The 20,102-nt window shown below is 41.5% G+C and overlaps 1 protein-coding gene across 2 annotated transcripts in view; it reads left to right on the forward strand.

The window, feature by feature from the left end:
• HNF1B (HNF1 homeobox B) overlaps positions 1-20,102 on the forward strand; it is a gene marked incomplete at both ends in the record, with an annotated part of 97,014 nt that overhangs the window by 15,120 nt on the left and 61,792 nt on the right. The gene's annotated exons all lie outside the window — the stretch shown is intronic.

A 20,102-nucleotide genomic window follows, 5' to 3' on the forward strand; every position in this document is an offset into this window, starting at 1 on the left:
AAATTCTAGTCCCAATTGTGTTATAAAGTCAAGTATTACCTGTATTCAGCTGGCTACTTGTCTAACTACACTTTTCAAAGAGGTAGTTATTGCTAATCTGGTTACTTATCTGGGCTAACCAAAATCTGACTTCCTTCTTTGCAACTGAGTATCCAGTTTTGGGTCTATACACCTCACTGGTTTATTTTTGCTTAATAAGTTATTTTTGCTTAATAAGCCAATTGTGGTTTGTTCCATAAATGATGGTTAAATTGAGCAGCATGCATGAACCAGGTTTTAATTTCAGGCACTAGAAAACTTTAGACATCTTGTATACATGTTTGAGGCTGAGTAGACACTAAAGTTTTCTACTGTAGGCAATGCAATTACATAGGATAGCTCCATAGGAAGCTATGGGAGTGTGTGTTCATTTGTTGTTCTCCATTTGTGGATTGTGATTGCTTATCTAAAACCTAGATAAATGCTGCACTTTTAAAAACTTCCTTCCAGTATCTCTGTCAGTTCATCAGTGTGGCTTAAGAAACCAGGCTAGAAACTAGGAGACTGTGAGTTCTAGTTCCGCCTTAGGCATGGAAGCCGGCTGAGTGACTTTGGGCCAATCAGCAGGAGACTGTGAGTTCTAGTTCTGCCTTAGTCATGAAAGCCGGCTGAGTGACTTTGGGCCAATCACCAGGAGACTGTGAATTCTAGTTCTGCCTTAGGTGTGAAAGCCAGCTGAATGACTATGGGCCAATCACCAGGAGACTGTGAGTTCTAGTCCCACCTTAGGCATGAAAGCTAACTGAGTGACTTTGGGTCAGTCACTCTCTCTCACACCCAACCCACCACACAATGTTGTTGTTTTGGGGAAAATAGGAGGAAGGTGTGTATTGGATATGCTTGTCAGTTTATTTGTAAAAATAATAAAGGTGGGATACAAATAAATAAGCAATCCCCTCCTTTTATTTCCAACAAAATTAAATGCAGTTCAGTTCCTGCGAAATTCAGAGACCTGCCAAAAGCTCGTTCATTGCATGTTACCATCAAAGCTCCAAATGGAAATTTACAATCAGGTTGTAGCCCGAAGCATATTGATTTAACTCCATTGCTATTAAAATAATGCATTTCAGAGGAACTATCCTTCAGTGTAAGAGCATTCAAGTGAAACTTAAGGCGTCTGGCAACCCATTGTACATTCTACATTGTAGAATGGTCCATTTGAGTTTTGAGTGGGACCCTAGAGTTCATCTAGCCCAACCCCTTATGCCAGGGGTCTTCAAACTTGGCTCTTTTATGACTTGTGGACTTCAACTCCCAGAATTCCTCAGCTAGCATGCCTGGCTGAGGGATTCTGGGAGTTGAAGTCCACAAGTCATTAAAGGGCCACGTTTGAAAACCCCTGCCCTATGCAATAGTATTCAATGCAGGATGAACAGCCCAGGATGCAGCCTGGGTTTTGGCATCACTGTTGCTCCAAATGAGGCCGTCTGCTATAGGTAGTCTTCAACCTGGGACCACAATTGAGCCCAAAATGTCTGTTGCTAGGCAAGACAGTTGTTAAGAGAGTTTTGCCCCCATTTTGCAATCTTTCTTGTCACAGTTGTTACGTGAATCACTGCAGTTGTTAAGTTAGCAACATGGTTTGTTAAGTGAATCTGGCTTCCCCCTTGACTTTGCCTGTCAGAAGGTTGCAAAAGGAGATCACATGACCCCGGGATGCTGCAACCGTCATAAATATGAACCAGTTGTCAAGTATCTGAATTTTGATTATGTGACCACATGGATGCTGCAACAGTCATAAAACACCTTTTTAAGTACCATTGCAACTTTGAATGGTCACTAATCGAATGACTGTAAGTTGTAAGTTGAGGACTACCTGTACAATCAAGTACAGGTAATCCTTGACTTACAACAGTTCACTTAGTGACCGTACAAAGTTACAGCACTGAAAAAAATTCTTAACAAATGTCTCACTTAACAACAGAAATGTTGGACTCAATTGTGGTCGTAAGTCGAGGACTAGCTGTAATTTGTAATATTTGTGCATTTCATCTAATCTTTTCCTGAATGTTGCTTTCTTCTCATTTCTGAAAGAAATTGTGATTTGACAGGCTCTGCTCTCTGGACCAACGGAATTCTTTCAAGTGATATTTTGTTAAAATTACCTTTTTCCCCTTGCTCATGCCACTGTACCTTAATCTTCCTGGCAAATACGTGTTTTTAATCAAAGAATTCCTGCTTCACTTTCAATTCTTTGTAATTATACCCCAATGCCACCCTCCTCGAGTAGATTTTGTCAAAAACACATCATGCCAAACAAATTTCATTTCATTCCTTGACAGAGTGACTAAATTAGTGGACCAGCGAAATACAGGGGACATATTATACTTGGATTTCAGTAAGGCATTTGACAAAGTAGACCATAATCTACTTCCTGGAAAGCTAAAAATATGTGGATTAGACAGCATCACCATTAGATGGATTTGTAAGCGGCTGACAAACCACACTTGATGTGTAGTTCTTAACTGAAATGCATCTACATGGAGGGAAGGAAGCAGTGGGGTACCACAAAGTTCCGTCTTAGGCCCAATATTCTTCAATATCTTCATAAGTGACTTAGATGAGGGAGTAAAAGGGGAACTCATCAAATTTGCAGATGACACTAAGTTGGCAGGAATAGCCAACACCCCAGAAGACAAGCTCAGAATCCAAAAAGATCTTGACAGACTTGAACAATGGGCCCTATCCAACAAAATGATATTTAATGTGGAGAAAAGCAAGGTTTTACACCTGGGCAGGAAAAACCAAAGGTACAAGTACAGATTGGGCGAAACCTGACTCAAAAACAGTAACTGTGAGAGGGACCTCGGAGTCACTTAAATATGAGCCAGCAGCCCAAAAAAACAAAACAAAAAAACAAAAAAACAGTGCAATTCTAGATTGCATCAACAGAGGGATAAAATCAAATTTATGTGAAGTACTAGTACCACTTTATAAAGCCTGAGTAAGATCACACTAGAATACTGCATCCAGTTTTGGCCGCCATACTATAAAAAAAGATGTTGAGATTTTGGAAAGAGTGCAGAAAAGAGCAACAAAGATTATTAGAGGGCAGGTGGGTAAAATATATGAAGAATGGTTGCATATGGAACTGGAATGGAATTGGCTATGTCTAATCTAGTAAAAAAAAGAACTAGAGGTGACATGATGGCAGTCTTCCAATACCTCAGGGGTTGCCACAAAGAAGAGGGGGTCAACCTATTCTCCAAAGCACCTGAAGGCAGGACAAGAAGCAACAGATGGAAACTGACCAAAGAGAGAAGCAACCTAGAACTAAGAAGATATTTCCTGACAGTTAGAACAATTAAGCAGTGGAACGACTTGCCTCCAGAAGTTATGGGTGCTCAAGCACTGGAGGTTTTTAAAAGGAGTATGGACAGCCATTTGCATGGAATGAAGGTTGGACTAGAAGATCTCTAGATCCCTTCCAGCCCTATGATTCTCTGTTCTATTTGTGTGTATGTGTGTCCGTATGTGTTCTTTAATGCATTGTGTGACTCCAAGCAATTTGATTAGTATACAGTTCGATGCATTCTGTCATTTTCTCTGAAGTAGCGATTAAGGCATCAGGCTAGAAGCAGGGAGATCATAGTTCTACCTCTGCATTAGTGGACGACCTTGAGCAAGCCACTCTCTTCTCAGCCCTAGTAAGGAAACAATGGCAAACCTTTTCTGAAAAAAAACCTTGCCAAGAAAAGGCCAGCATGCCAGGCTGAGGAATTCTGGGACTTGAAGTCCAAAAGTCATAAAAGGGCCAAGTTTGAAGATCCCTGGTCTAGCCAGGGGTCAGCAACCTGAAACAGTGAAAGAGCCACTCGGAACTGGTTCCCTCACAAAAGGATAAACTGGGAGCCGCAAAAAATGTGTGCGCATGCATGTACATGCGTGTATGTGCAGAACAGGGCTTGACTGAAGAGTGGAGCCAAGGCAAGATATGCACCTACCCTGCATATTTGAATTGATTGGTTGAACTTTTTTAGTCCCTTTTTTGGGGGGGACTGCACATGGCAGAGGACTGGGAGCCGCAGGAGACGGCTGAAAGAGCTGCATGCGGCTCCGGAGCCGCGGGTTGCAGACCTGTGGTCTAGGCAATCTCCAAGAATCAGAAACCAAGAAAAAAAAAGGGAATTGGGTTCCTTAAGGAACCAGGGTAAACATGCTGGGTGACTGTAACCAGTTTCCACAGCAGTAAACAAGGCAGTATGAAAAAACTTTATCCTATATTCTTTGAAGGAAGTGGATCCAACTTCTGAACAAGCTCTCAATGGTGTTGCCTTAAGGCAGAAATTTGATTAGAAAGTTTGGTGGTTTAAATATTATCCCTGTTGGGCTTGTAGACTGCTGTAGCCTATTGAGAGAGTTATTTTAGGCCTGTATAATGCTTTAGGTTCCATTCCATAAAGCAGGTGCCAGCTTTAAAGACTTCTAGACAGGTGCTATGTTCATGTCCCTAAACACTGTTCTGGAATTAAATCTCAAGTCCTCCACAGCCTTCATATGATCTTTGCATCCACCACTGCAGTGCCTGGCTGTGACTAAGCCAGTGAATGTATGATTCCTTCCAGAAAACCAAGTTTTAAAAATCAACACTTAATACAATCATCGTAGGATGGGGAGAAGCCCAGGGTTTGTGTTGATGGTTTGTCTTTCTTTAACAAAACAGCATGCCTATTATGTTCGAACTGCAGTTCTGATGGGATATGCCGGAGTCTTTGCATGCCGAAAGCGTTGGTGAATGCAAACAATTGCTACGGTTCCCTGGTTGTTAGAGGATAACATTATTTATTAAATTTATAAGGCCTTCAAATGCACAGTGACCCTGGATTGCAAAGATTGTACAGATTAAGAACAAAAGCCAATCGAGGAGGAGGAGAAGGGGAAGGAAAAGGGAAGAGAGAAGGAGAAAGAGAGAGAGAGGAAGAAGCAGAAAAGAGGAAGGAGAAGAAGAGGAGGAGGAGGAAAGGAAAGAAGGAGAAGGGAAAAGAGAAGGAGAAGGAGGAGAGGGAGGGAGGAGAGAAGGAGAAAAGAGGAAGTAGAAGAGGGGCAAGGCAATTGGCACTTATTTATGATTGTTGGAGTGTTCCAGAGTTACATCATTGCCATTTGCAACCTTCCCAGCCAGCTTCCTTCAAGCAATCACTGGGAGAAGCTGGATTTGCTTAACAACCACAGGATTCACTTAACAACCGCAGTGATTTGCTTAACAACCGGGGCAGAAAAGGGCATGAAATCAGGTGCGACTCACTTAAGAACCACTTTGCTTAGCAACAGAAATTCTGCTCCCAATTGGATGTCATAAATCAAGGACTACGTATAGCATTTTCCTAGCCTGGCTGTAATACCGCGAGGAATAACATGGCAACCGTTCCTTCCCTCCTGCCACATTGGTTTGCTCAGGCGCCTTCTGACAGTCACGGACCAGGTTTGTCTGAGGTGGGCAATGCCAGGAAATCCAGAATGAATGGATTAATCCGTGCAGACCCACACTTGATTTCTTTCCATTGGAGAGGAGGAGACTTTTTTAACAATAATAATAATAATAATAATAGAATAAAGCTGGAAGGGACCTTGGAGGTCTTCTAATCCAGACCCCCTCTTAAGCAGGAGAACCATCCATCTCAGATAAGTGACTGTCTAGCCCGGGGTAGGCAACCTCGGCTCTTTTATGACTCATGGACTTCAACTCCCAGAATTCCTGAGCCAGGAATTCCAGCTGGCTCAGGAATTCTGGGAATTGAAGTCCATGAGTCATAAAAGAGCCGAGGTTGCCTACCCCTGATCTAGCCTCTTGTTTAAAAAATCTTAAAAAATCTTTTAAAAAAATCTAGGATAACCTGATTAGGCGCCAGTATATGAAAGTGTGTTCTGTTTGCACTTCTTTTTCTCTTTTTACCTCCTTGGCATTGCACACCAAAACAACTAGACCAGGGGTGTCAAACTCCATTTCATTGAGGGCCACATCAGCATTGTGGTTGCCCTCGGGGGGCCGGGTGGGTATAGCCAGGGTGGGTGTGGCCCACTGGGTGGGCGTGGCTGGAGTGTGTATGGCCTACTGGGTGGGCATGGCCAGCTCTACATCATTGGCATCAAGGGTGCCTACGGGGGCCTGGGCAGGAGTGGGACAGATCTGAGGGTCTCTGGCAGAAGGAGGGTCTCTGGGCCAGGGCCAAGGCAGTGGGGACCGTTCCCTCACAGTTTCCAGGATGGCTTCGGGGGCCACATGAAACCACTTCGCGGGCCGGATCTGGCCTTGTGTTTGACATGTCTGAACTAGACACAAGAACAGTTTCACACACACCCCCCGCCCATGCCATCACTCTGCTAATTCCTACAACACTGTCAAACTACTTAGCAAAGCTGTATATTACTATTCTTCTTCTCAACTTTCTTATTGCCTATCTCCTTATCATCTTATGGCTATAACTTTGTTGCTTGTATCTTACAATTTATACAGTTTTATTTATTATCCTAATGTGATTTATGTTGTCTGCTTAGCTAGTACCCTTTGACTAAGTGTTGCATCTTACGATTTATGATGAATGCATTTTTATGTTGATTATGATCATGATTTATCATTATTGCTTGTACGTACACTGAGAGCTTATGCACCGGAGACAAATTCCTTCTGTGTCCAACCACGCTTGGCCAATACAGAACTCTACTCTGTTCTAGTAAGATGGCTTAGGTTTCCTCTGCAGTCTTTTTTGTATCGTGGTAAATAAAACTAGATTCAGAATTCCAAGTGTGGTCTGACTAGTGCAGTATAAAGCAGGATCATCACTTCTCATGATCTTGATTCTATCCCTCTGTTTTGATACAGCCCAGGACTATATTGGCTTTTTTGTCAGCTGCAGCCCACTGCTGCCTCATAGTTATGCCATGGTTTGCTAGGAACTGGGTCTGTCTAGTTTAATGAAGAGAAGGACTAAGGGTGACATGATAGCCGTGTTCTAATATCTCAGGGGCTGCCCCAAAGAAGAGGGAGTCAAGCTATTCTCCAAAGGCCCTGAAGGCAGGACAAGAAGCAATGGATGGAAATTGATCAAGGAGAGAAGCAGCGTAAGAAGAAATTTCCTGACAGTTCTAACAATTAGTAAATGGAAGATGTTGTGGCTGCTCCAATCCTGGCGCTTTTTAAGAAGAGAATGGCAAACCACTTGTCTGAAATGGTATAGGATTTCCTGCTTGAGCAGGGGGTTGGACTAGAAGGCCTCCAAGGTCCCTTCTGTTATTCTGTTTGTATGTCTTAACATCAAGGGTCTTCAGACGTGGCCCTTTTTTGACTTGTGGACTTCAACTCCCAGAATTCCTCAGCCAGCTGAGGAATTCTGGGAGTTGAAGTCCACAAGTCAACAAAGGGCCACGTCTGAAGTCCCCTGTCTTACCTTCTCAAAACTGACAAGACCCAGCTACATTCTGCAAGAATACCCAGAACACATGATCAACATTTCAAATAGGTCCCACCAGATCCAAAGTGGCTGGAGACTCTTTTTTTAGTAGCTGGTGCAAAATGAGCAAAATGTCGTTTGGTAGACTGTTTTACGATTTTAGTCACAATTGGATGCCTTGCCCATCGCCCTTACTCAATGCGATATTGATCAAAAGCATAACATGTGAATCCAAGGTAAATAAACAGACGTCAGGAACAGCAAAAGAGAATGCTTGCCCACAGAATTAATCTATTTATCTAGTCAGTTTGCAGCAGTTTAGCCAAAATTTCTGCTCCATTTAAAAACAAAAAAACCATAGCAGGAAAAAAAAAGCTGCTGTTCTTAAATTATGCTGAGGAAATAAAGTTAGGAGGAGTCTTGGATGCTCTCTGAGTTTGGTTGTTTTCTTGCAGCTGTTCCATTACTCAAATTCTCAAATTAGGTAACATCGTCAGTGTTAGTACTGGAAACAAAGGTTGGAATAAGCAAGAAGAGTAATAATAATAATAATAATAATAATAATAATAATAATAATAATAATAATAATAATAAGAAGAAGAAGAAGAAGAAGAAGAAGAAGAAGAAGAAGAAGTAGTAGTTGGAAGGGACCTTGGAGGTCATCTAATCCAACCCCCTGCTCAGGCAGGAAACCCTATACCATTTCAGGCAAATGGCTGTCCAGTCTCTTCTTAAAAACTTCCAGTGTTGGAGCATTCACCGCTTCTGGAGGCAGGTTGTTCCACTGGTTAACTGTTCTAACTGTCAGGAAGTTTCTGCTTAGTTCTAGGTTGCTTCTCTCCTTGACGAGTTTCCATCTGTTGCTTCTTGTCCTGCTTTCAGGTGCTTTGGAATCTGCAATGAATAATCAAATCACAATTTTTATGTTTTACCTCCCTCTGGTTTGCATGCTTTTGTTTTAAAATTTCTGAGAAAAAGTTACATTAAAAAGCTTCACTGGCTATAGTGCAGACATTTATGCTGGGTGATAATTTTGGATTTTTAATCTTAAAAAGTAAACCCCTGTTTTTGATTTATTCTTAACTTTGTTTACCCCAAGAGCTATCTCTATCTCCATCTCTCTATCTCTATCTCTGTCTCTGTCTCTGTCTCCATCTCTCTATCTCTGTCTCTGTCTCTCTCTGTCTCTCTCTCTATCTCTCTATCTCTATCTTCATCTCTCTCTCTCTCTCTCTCTCTTCTCTCTCTCTCTCTCTCTCTCTCTCTCTCTCTCTCTCTCTATATATATATATATATATATATATATATATATATATATATATATATATATATATATATATATATATACCCTTTACCACTATATCTGTCTGTCTGTAGTCTGTCTGTCTATCTATCTATCCATCTATCTATCTATCTATCTATCTATCTATCTATCTATCTATCTATCTATCTATCATCTGCCTGTCTATCATCTATCTATCTATCTATCTATCTATCTATCTATCTATCTATCTATCTATCTATCTATCTATCTATCTATCTATCTATCATCTGCCTGTCTATCTATCTATATCATCTGTCTGTCTGTCTGTCTGTCTGTCTGTCTGTCTGTCTGTCTGTCTATCTATCTATCTATCTATCTATCTATCTATCTATCTATCTATCTATCTATCTATCTATCTATCTATCTATCTATCTATCTATATCTATCTATCACCTATTTATTTATCTATCATCATCAAGAATGATCAATAAGTAATGTATCCTGATGCTAGGCAGAGATCTATCCCCAAATGGAAAACAGCTTTTGAACGTGTGAGAATGGTACCCTAACTGCTACATATTACTTTGGAGTAAAGGGGGGGAAAAAAAGTCTCGTTGCCATCTACAAGGACATACTTCGGATACTGGTGAGATAGGTGGCACGTAAACTTAATAAATAAATAAAGACCAAGGACCTATTTTTAAAATTTCCCTGCTCGTTCTTTAAATGATTTTGCCATGCTGCTGAGCGGATGGGTCTTTTTCTGCTGCAAAGGTCCGGCCTCCCATTCCTGCGTGCTTTTTGCAGTTTGCTTTAATCTGTTTAGAGTGACTTTCACCTTCCCTTTGTTGAATCCGTTGAAGGACAAGTTAGTTTTCCCTTCTGTAAATAAATAAGTGCAAACTTTAACTTGAGGGGTGAGGAGAGGGGAAGAGAAGACAGAAAGAGAGGAAATGTTTCACTTAGCCAGCAGGGATCAGGTGTCACTTTTTGAGACTACAGACAGTCCTCGACGTACGACCACCACTGAGCCCAGAATTTTGTTAAATGAGTCTTGCCCCATTTTATGACCTTTCTTGCCACAGTTGTTTAAGTGAATCACTGCATTTATTATTAGTAACATGTTTGTTAAGTGAATCTGGCTTTCCCCTTGGCTTCGCTGGTCAGAAGGTCGCACATGACTCTAGGACACTGCAACTGTCATAAATCGTGGTCACCACGATGTAAAAAAGTTGCTGAGACTTTAGAAAGAGCACAGAGAAGTGCAACAAAGATGATCAGAGGACTGGAGGCTAAAACATATAAGGAACGGCTGCTGGAATTGGGTATGTCCAGTTTAATGAAGAGAAGGACGAGGGGGGACATGATAGTAGTGTTCCAATATCTCAGGGGCTGCCCCAAAGAAGAGGGAGTCAAGCTATTCTCCAAAGCACCAGAAGGCAGGGCAAGAAGCAATGGATGGAAACTAGTCAAGGAGAGAAGCAACCTAGAACTAAGGAGAAACTTCCTGACAGTGAGAACAATTAACCAGTGGAACAACCTGCCTCCAGAAGCGGTGAATGCTCCAACACTGGAAGTTTTTAAGAAGAGACTGGACAGCCATTTGCCTGAAATGGTATAGGGTTTCCTGCCTGAGTGGGGGGTTGGACTAGATGATCTCCAAGGTACCTTCCAACATTGTTGTTGTTGTTGTTATTAAATACAAGTCAGTTGCAAAGCATCTGAATTTGGATTACATGATCATGTGGATGCTGCAACGGTCGTAAGTCCGAAAAACGGTCATAGGTTCCTTATTTCGGTGCTGTTATAATTTGAATGGTCACTAAACGAACTGTTGTAAGTTGAGAACTACATATAACACATTTTGTTAGAAGGCAGAAGCTTTTGTGAATCTTTAGTCAGGTGTCCTCCCTTACTACAACTGGTGCACACACTGCGCCATGGTGGTACAGTAGCTAGAATGCAGCACTGCAGGCTAACTCACTGCCCACTGCCAGGAGTTCGATCTTGACTGGCTCAAGGCTGACTCAGCCTTCCATCCTTCTGAAGTTGGTAAAATGAGGACCCAGACTGTTGGAGGGCAATAGGCTGACGCTGTAAACCGCTTAGAGAGGGCTGTGAAACACTATGAAGTGGTATATATGGGTCCGGACTACCTACGGGAGCACCTTCTGCCAATGTCTGCACCCCACCGTCCTGTGCGCTCCCACAGAGAGGGCCTCCTCAGGGTGCCACCGCTCAAGGAATGTCGGCTGGTGGCCCCCAGGGGGAGGGCATTCTCAGTGGGTGCGCCAGCACTCTGGAACTGCTTGCCAACCGAAATCCGGATGGCCCCCGACCTCCGCACCTTCCGGCACGACTTAAAAACTTACCTGTTCCAGCAGTCCGGCCTGGCCTGATAGCTCTAATTGGGGTCCCAGTTTGTTTTTACTATTGTTTTTCACTATTGTTCAATCTGTATACCTACCTTACTCTGTACACCGCCCCGAGTCCCTCGGGAGAAGGGCGGTTTATAAAAACAAATAAATAAATAAATAAATATCAGTCTAAGTGCTATTGCTATTTCTACTTGACAAGTTCAGCACATGCTCGTTTTTTGGAGAGGCAGGTTGTAGGGCACTTTTTTCAGTGCAGTTATAACTTTGAATGGTTGTATGTCGGGGACAACCAGAACACTGATGGGGCTGCTCTATCAGCAATCTGGACTATTTGACAGCTCCCAAATTGTCTCTGAAGGTACAGGTAGTCCTTGATTTACGACTACAATTGAATCCAAAATGTATGTTGCTAAGTGGGAAATTTGTTAAGTAGGTTTTGCCCTATTTTATGACTTTTCTTGCCACATTTCTTAAGGGAATCACTGCAGTTGTTAAATTAGCAACACGATTGTTAAACGAATGAATCTGGCTTCCCCCATTGACTTTGCTGGTCAAAAGGTTGCAAAAGGGGATCGTATGAACCCAGACCCTGCAACTGTCAGAAATATGAGTCAGTTGCCAAGCACCCAAATGCAAATCACATGACTATGGGGATGCTGCAATGGTCATAAGTGTGAAAAATGGCCATAAGTTACTTTTTTCAGTGCTGTTGTAACTTTGAATGGTCACTAAGCGAACTGTCGTAAGTCGAGGACTAGCTGTAGTCCCACATGGAGTGCCTTAATCCAGAGGTCCCCAACCCCTGGTATGTGGACCAGTACTGAGCCACGGCATGCCAGCAACCGGTCCTCACAAATAAGCAAAGCCCCCTCCGCGGGATGCAGGCAGCACACAAAACCATGCACCCTCCGGTCCGCGGAAAAACCTTTCTCCACGTAACCAGTCCCTGGTGCCCAAAAGGTTGGGGACCTCTGCCTTAATCAGGTCAGATAAACATTAAGTAACTCTATGTCCCCAATATATAGGTACTCCTTAACTTACAACTGTTCATTTAGTGACTTTTCGAAGTTACGACAGCACTGAAAATGTGACTTATGACTGTTTTTTTTTCACGTTTATGACCGTTCCAGCATCCCCATGATCGCTCGATCAAAATTCGGATGCTTGGCAACTGCCATGTATTGATGACGGTTGCCGTGTCGCGGGGTCACGTGGTCCCCTTTTGTGACCTCCTGTCAAGCAAAGCAAATGGAGCAGACAAATTTGCTTAACAAACTAACTTAACAACTCCAGGGATTCCCTTAACAATTGTGGCAAGAAAGGTCGTAAAATGGGGCAAAGCTCGCTTAATAACCGTCTCATTTAGCAATGGAAGTTTTGGGCTCAATGGTGGCTGTTATATTAGCACAGCCCGTTGGGTGGATTTGGATTTAATGTTTTATCTGAATCTTGAGAATGGGTTAATTGTAAGAGTGCAGGCAGCCACTCTTATTTGTCTACTATTATTAATAACATAGCTAGACTTCTCAGGAGTGGCTCAAATAGCCAAACCAAAAAAAAAAAGTTTCTTAAAATAGACTGGCAGGAAGATCAAAGGCTTGGTTGGTTTCCAATTTGACTCCAGATATGTAAAAAAAAATCTGCCTAGAATCTGTTTTCTACTTCTAAACCAACATTCCTTTCTCAGCCACTCTCAATCCGGAAATGGTTTCTATTTCTTATGCTGCAAGGCGATCAAACCGGTCAGTCCTAGAGGAGATCAACCCTGACTGCTCTTTAGAAGGCCAGATCCTGAAGCTAAAACTCAGATACTTTGGCCACCTAATGAGAAGGAAGGACTCACTGGAGAAGAGCCTCATGCTGGGAAAGGTTGAGGGCAAGAGAAGAAGGGGACGACAGAGAATGAGGTGGCTGGATGGAGTCACTGAAGCAGGAGGCGTGAGCCTAAATGGACTCCAGAAGATGGTAGAGGACAGGAAGGCCTGGAGGAACGTTGCCCATGGGTACAAGGCCATGCTTGTATTTATTTTGAAAAAACCCAAACACGATTGAGTATGATATCCCAATATTTCCTAGTACTGTCCCTCGGTGAAGATGTTTTCACAGAATTATATTTAAGAGTTACAGAATCGCTGGTGTAAAATGTAGACACTGCGTGCCTCAGTTTATTATAAGGGATGGTTATTCAAGGATATTATAGGGAGTCCTTGACTTATGACCACAACTCAGCCCGAATTTTCTGTTGCTAAGCGAGACATTTGCTAAGTGAATTTTGCCCCATTTCTTGCCACAGTTGTTAAGTGAATCGCTGCAATTGTTCAGTTAGTAACAAGGGTTGTTGAATGAATCTGGCTTACCCATTGACTTTGCTTGTCAGAAGGTCTCAGAAGTTGATCACATGACTCTGGGACAGGGCAACCGTCATAAATATGAACCAGTTACCAAGCGTCCAAATTTTGATCATGTGACCATGGGGATGCTGCAACGGTCGTGTGAAAATTGGTCAGAAGTCACTTTTTTCAGTGCTGTGGTAACATCGAATGATCACTTAATGAACTTGTAAGTAGAGGACCACCTGTATCAAACTAAAACCTTGTTTGGGAAAGCCTTTTGTCTTCAAAGCAATTAGATATCTTTTAAGAGGTTTCAGTTATTAATTAATTTAATTTTATTTGTATACTCCCCAATTCCCAATGTCTCTGGGAGATTCCAAATAAAAATCATAAAGGTGTTTTTGTGCCGTAGCGCACGGCTGTGGGATTGCAGAGCTGTGCATTCCACAGCTGATTTCGTCCTGCCAGGGAACCCTACATGGGTCTGAAGTTGCCCTGGAGAGGCAACAAAGAAAGAGGGGTGCCCCAATGATCACAGAATAATGGCAGTCATTCTGTTCAATCTGGGGGGAGCCCTCTAACCCAACAGGAGAAAGGCTAGCTGTACACCAGTGTCTAGCCCAAGCTACTTGCAGCTGAAGTCCAACAGCACGAACCAGAACAACAGTGACAGGGTGATTGGAACTGGTGAGAGTATCGATCTTCTCTCCTCTCCTCTGTAACTAAGTCCTTGGGAAAGATCTCCAAAGTAAGAAAACCTCTGAAAGTGAAGGGAGGGGACTACACCCCCACTCCCCCATAGATGGAAGTGGCGAATTAACCTTTAAGGGGGAAAGAAATATATTGAAATCAAATTTAAAATACTACAGTCTGGATAAATCTAGAAATACAAAACATCCTAAGATTATACTTTAAAGGGTTTTGATGAAACTATAAAAATAATAAATAATAATATTTTTGTCTGAAAAAGCTGGAAAACAAACAACTACTAACACCTAGTGGAGAACTAGAACATAGAACATTAACAACACTGACTCAGAAATTGTCAAGATGGCCAAAAAAAGAATAATGTGTTCCCTTGAACTTTAATAACCCTCAGAAGACAGCTGAGTGGGAACAAAGAAAGAATACATACTGGGCCAGCCATAAGATTAAAAAGTGTCTGAAGGAAAAGAAATACTCTGACTGTTGTCTAAACTCAAGAATTGTTTACAGAAAAAGAAAAACTTTGACTCTGGGCTAATCTTTTAGCGGGGAATCTACAGGAAGGATTCAAGGTGGCTAAATATATTGAATTGCAATTTTGACTGGTTGACAACTCACCCTTGAATAAAAGAACTGTTATAAAATACTGATTTTACTGATCCCTTGACAACTGGAAATACAGTGGATTATAAATCTATATATAAAGATAAGAACTATACAAAATTGGACTGTTTGGATTCTGAGTTTGGCTGGTTTGATAAAGCTAGTTATAAAGACTATGGCACTGATGAAGGATTATTTGAAAGGGGCGGACAACATGGATATTGCATACTTATCAAAAAATGACAGAAAAGCACATTTAATACTTACTCCTGAATGACCTAGCCTGAAGCAACATTTCAAGATAAGACAAATACTTTCCAGGAGGAAACATATGTAAATGCCACAACAGATACAAATGACAATAGCTTCAAACCACAAGGAGATCAAAAATAACTTTGACAACATAAATGAGCACATCTCTAATCTAAACCCATGATCGAAAAACACTCAGAAAATGATGGTAAAGGATGAACAAACAAATCAGATAACAGAATATAAATGAAAAGAAAATGACTTAATCAGAAAAGCTACAAATTAAGAGAATTATAATTTAACACAAATAGGAAAAAACCTACAAGACTTTGACATAACAATAAAAATGGATAAGATACTTTATTCATCAGAATGTCAAAATAAACCTGAGGATAGGAAAAAAAAGATTTAACAAAATAGACTATAGAACTGCCAGGAGAATCATTAGAGTGCGGGAGACAAAAAGCATATATTCTACCCACTCTGTCTTCTCCACTCCCAACAATACTTAGAAAAATACAAGAACTTCCTGGCAAGCAGAATATATCAACCTGGAAAGCTACTTGGCAAAAGAAGGCCAGAGACAGATTCAAGAGATTTGACTTGCCCTACCAGATGGGGTATTACATGAGCTAACACTTGTTTGAATATGGTTAAAAGAACAGATAATTTTGGATGTAAAGGGGCCTTACAACAAGAGGGGTAAGAGACATAAGTAATATAGTATTTTTCATAATATATAAAATGTAAAAATATTAGGAAGATATATGTGAATGAAAAGTTTGAAATTTAAAGGTAAATTAAGCTAAGGAATAACTGAAATACTGAGGGGAAATTAAGATTAAATAGGAACTTTGAAAATAAGATATATAGTGATTTAACAAATTAACTTTTACAAATATAAGTGTAATATAAACTGATCAGAGAAGATGTTATAGGTAGATGTCATAAGTTAGATAAGCAGTATAGTATTTTTATAATGCATGAAATATGAAAACATTGGGATGGTGTATCTAAGTGGAAAATCTAGATATTTAGATGATTAATATTGAGCAAATTATGACTGATAAGAATTGTTTGAATATTAAGGGGAAATTAAGCTTAAATAAAGGGACGCGGTGGCTCAGTGGGTTAGGACGCTGAGCTTGTCGATCAGAAGGTCGGCAGTTTGGTGGCTTGAATCCCGAGTGCCGTATTACAGAGTGAGCACCTTTTACTCGTCCCAGCTTCTGCCAACCTAGCAGTTCGAAAGCCCGTAAAAATGCAAGTAGAAAAATAGGGACCACTATGGTGGGAAGGTAACACCTTTGGCGTCTAGTCATGCCGGCCACATGACCACGGAGACGTTCTCGGACAAGCGCTGGCTCTTCGGCTTTGAAACAGAGATGAGCACCGGCCCCTAGAGTTGGAAACGACTAGCACGCATGTGCAGGGTAACCTTTACCTTTACTTTTAAGCTTAAATAAGAACTATGAGAATAGGATACATGGTGAACTAATAAGATGATTTTTATAAAAATAACACAAGTTGATAAGAAAAAATGTTATACATGGACATTATTATTATTTGAACAAACATGAAACAATGTTTATATTTAACCATTTATGCATTGAAAATATTGATATTAGTTTAAGGTTGAAGAAGGAGAATACTATTGGGAGAAGGGAAGATCAAAGAAATACATTATCAATTAATATACTAATTATGGAATTACAAAAATTATTATTGACTGTTAATTAACTACTATTGTTTGAACCAAGTCAACATGCTGTACACTAGGCACTAAGGATTGTTATTGTAAAAAATCAAGAAAACATTTCTAAAAAAACAACAAAATGAGTTTCCTATTTCTTTCTCTTGCTTCAGAATAACAGAGTTGGAAGGGACCTTGGAGGTCATCTAGTCCAACTCCCTGCTCAGGCAGGAAACCCTACACCATTTCAGGTAAATGGTTGTCCAATCTCTTCTTAAAAACTTCCAGTGATGGAGCACCCACAGGTTCTGGAGGCAAGCCATTCCACTGGTTAAATTCTGCCTTAGTTCTAGGTTGCTTCTCTCCTTGATTACTTTCCATCTGTTGCTTCTTGTCCTGCCTTCAGGTGCTTGGAAGAATAGATTGACCCCACCCTGCTCTTCTTTGTAGCAAGGGGCTCAACCTATTCTCCAAAGCACCTGAAGGCAAGACAAGAAGCAATGAATGGAAACTAATCAAGGAGAGAGAACCTTTAATCAAAGAGAACTTCCTTAGATGCTTTCTGCTTACTCTGATTACCTTTGCCAACTAGGGAATTCTGGGAGTTGAAGTCCACAAGTCTAAAAGTTGCCAAGGTTGGACACCCCTGCTGTAGCACTGGTCAGAACCTGATGGCACAACACAGAAGCTAACTTTTTTGTCCCTAGATGCATGCAAGTTATGGGGAAACAGGACCCTGGAAGCAGGCAGGTGAAGGGGGTGGGCCATTTGGGGCCTAGCAGAATCACCTTTGTGTGTGTACAGAGAGGTACAGATTAGATTGTTTGTTTTCACTGGTTTTATAATCCAAGAGAATAAATTCTTGGCATACTTCTCAGAGGATGTTACTCAGTTTTTATTTACCCACTGTTCCGAGGATGGTTGAATGGAGAGGGGAAGACGGGACCAGGTGAACTTCCACACCAAAGGTACCAGGGCTTTTTTCCTCATAGAACGCTCAGAACAGAGTTCTGGCACCTTTTTTGGATGGAACCTTGTAGGGTAGGCAAGGCGGGTTGTATAACATGTGTGAGTTCCGGCACCTTTTTGTTTTACAAAAAAAGTACTGAAAGGGACATTTTCGAAAGACCGTTTTTTGTGTTTTTGTGACACTGAGCATGCAAGCAAACATGTGTCTTGGTGACTCAGCAAACATCTAACTTTGATCCAGGACTCTGAGTACAAGTAGTTCTTGACTTATGACCACAGTTGCTAAGTGAGATAGTTGTTAAGTGAGTGTTGCACCATTTTATGATCTTTCTTGCCGCAGTTAAGTTAGTAACACGGTCGTTAAGTGAATCTGACTTTGCTTGGCAGAACGTGGCAAAAGGAGATCATGTGACTCCGGGACACTGCAACCATCATAAATGTTGCCAAGCACCTCAGTTTTGATCACGTGATCACGGGGATGCTGCAATGGTCATAAGTGTAAAAAATGGTTATAAGTCACTTTTTTCCAGTTTTGCTGTAGCTTCAAACAGTCACTAAGCGAACTGTTGCAAGTCGAGGACTACTGCAAATGAACTGTTGTAAGTTGGGGACTGACTACCTATGTGCAAGAAAGGCAACCATTGTGTTTTTTTAAAAAGGACACAGTCTAAACTGGGCCACAGGAGGTGTTGACCCTGGTTTTGTGCTCAGATGGGGACCTGGCCTGTCATTTCTTCCCATCTCCTCTCCGAGCCCACACATGGCTGAGTGAAGAGCAGACATACTAATATGTGGCAACAACAGCAACACAAGAATGTTGTGCCTCTATTGATGACTAATACATCCATTGTGACAGGAGATTTTGTTTGCTCATTTTGGGGAGAGGGAGTGGGAGGTGACAAACGATGCCAGAGCATTAATTGAGTTAATTCTTATATGGCAAGACAGATACTGGGAGTAAATAGTTGCTGCCTCTCATTTAGCTAAGAACAATGCTTAGAAAGTTTGGGAGATAGATAGATAGATAGATAGATAGATAGATAGATAGATAGATAGATAGATAGATAGATAGATAGATAGATAGATAGATAGATAGACTGTTGATGATGGATGGATGGATGGATGGATGGATGGATGGATGGATAGATAATATATACTTTTGATAGATGACAGATTTATAGATATTGTGTTCTTTTTCATTGATTTTTATTGCTCTATTAGTTTACTTCTGTTCACATTCTTTTCATTTTTTCCTTTTTATTGTTACAGGCTGCCTAGAGTAGCCCCAGGGTGAGATAAGAAGCAAATAAATTTGAAAGAGAGAGAAAGAGAGAGAGATGGATAGATGATGCTGTTGATTGATAGAAGTTAAATTAGATAGATGGATAAATGGACTGTTAATAGATACTTTCAGTGGATGGATGGATGGGTGGACGGACGGATGGACAAAGATATTTAGGTAGTATTTTGCTTCAGAAAGCTTCAGTGAAGTCAAAAACCAAATGATGCCCAGTATTACCTGAGCAGGGGTAGGCAACCTTGGCTCTTTTATGACTCGTGGACTTCAACTCCCAGAATTCTTGAGCCAGCCATGCTGAGGGGAAAGGGAGAGGTTTCGAAGCTGAGCCATGCTGGCTCAGGAATTCTGGGAGTTGAAGTCCACGAGTCATAAAAGAGCCAAGGTTGCCTACCCCTGTCCTAGAGTGTCAGTCAAGTGATGAATCACAGAAATTGTGACATTAATGGAGAAAGTAGGACTAAATTTTGGGGGTGATTAGAGAGAGAGAGAGAGAGAAACGGAAGTGTGAAATTACAGCCTTAAACATTTCCTTTTGGCTCTTGATCCACGTGGCTCCCCACAGCAAAAGGGAAAAATAGAAAAGGTGGGGATGCTTCAGGGATGCTGAAAGTGATGGTTGGGGGTCACAGGAGGCCTCCGGATACAGCTTGCCCACCTGTGCTCTAGTCCAGGGGTCCCCAATCCCCTGTCCGTGGACCAGTACTGGGGCCGTGGCGTGCCAGCAACTGGTCCGCATAAACAAGCAAAGCCCCATCCATGAGATGCAGGCAGCACACAAAACCACACCCCTTCCAGTCCACGGAAAAAACCTCTCTCCATAGAACCGGTCCCTGGTGCCCAAAAGGTTGTGGACCTCTGCACTGGTCCCCTTCCTCAGAGATGGAGGCATGTTTGCCTCTTTGCCTTCATTTTAAGGCATTTCAATAAAAGCTGCAAATATAAAATTCTGTTGTTGGTTTTTATTATTGATGTATGTGTGGTATTTGGGTTTCCTTTCCTTTCCTTTCCTTTCCTTTCCTTTCCTTTCCTTTCCTTTCCTTTCCTTTCCTTTCCTTTCCTTTCCTTTCCTTTCCTTTCCTTTCCTTTCCTTTCCTTTCCCTTTCCCTTTTCCTTTCCCTTTCCCTTTCCCTTTCCCCTTTCCCCTTTCCCTTTCCCCTTTCCCTTTCCTTTCCTTTCCT

Source organism: Vipera berus (assembly GCF_964194415.1).
Source record: "Vipera berus genome assembly, chromosome: 1".
Lineage (NCBI taxonomy): Eukaryota > Metazoa > Chordata > Lepidosauria > Squamata > Viperidae > Vipera > Vipera berus.